Here is a 493-nt window from a genome sequence, read left to right on the forward strand (position 1 = left end):
CCATAGTGACTCTGTATAGGGTTTCCAAGGAGCGGCTAGTGAGCTTGAATTGCCAGCCTTGCAGTTCTTTGCAGTCTAGCACATTAACCCACAGTGCCACACCAGGACTCTTCCAAATAAATGTTGTTATTAAGTACCATCAAGTCGATTCCGACCCATAGAGACCCTGTATAGAGTTTCCAAGAAGCAGCTGGTGAGCTTGAACTACCATCCTTGCAGTTCAAATGACTTTGCAGTCTGGTGCATTAGCCGACAGCACCACACCAGGACTCCCCCCAGTGAACAGCACACCCAAAATTCAAAGAAACCCACTAGGTATTGTGCCTCCTTTGTAGTTGTGAGATGAGCAGGTGAAATTATTAATAGTGATTCAAATAAGGGCTCAGAACAGAATGTTCTGATCTGAGTTTGCATTTTCTCCAGAAATGAGAAGTGTGAATCTGTAAGAAATGTAAACAAAGTTAATTTTCTTTAAAAAATGAAAAAAAAAAAA

The sequence above is a fragment of the Chrysochloris asiatica genome, unplaced genomic scaffold (assembly GCF_000296735.1).
Source record: "Chrysochloris asiatica unplaced genomic scaffold, ChrAsi1.0 scaffold00176, whole genome shotgun sequence".
In the NCBI taxonomy this organism is placed as follows: Eukaryota; Metazoa; Chordata; class Mammalia; order Afrosoricida; family Chrysochloridae; genus Chrysochloris; species Chrysochloris asiatica.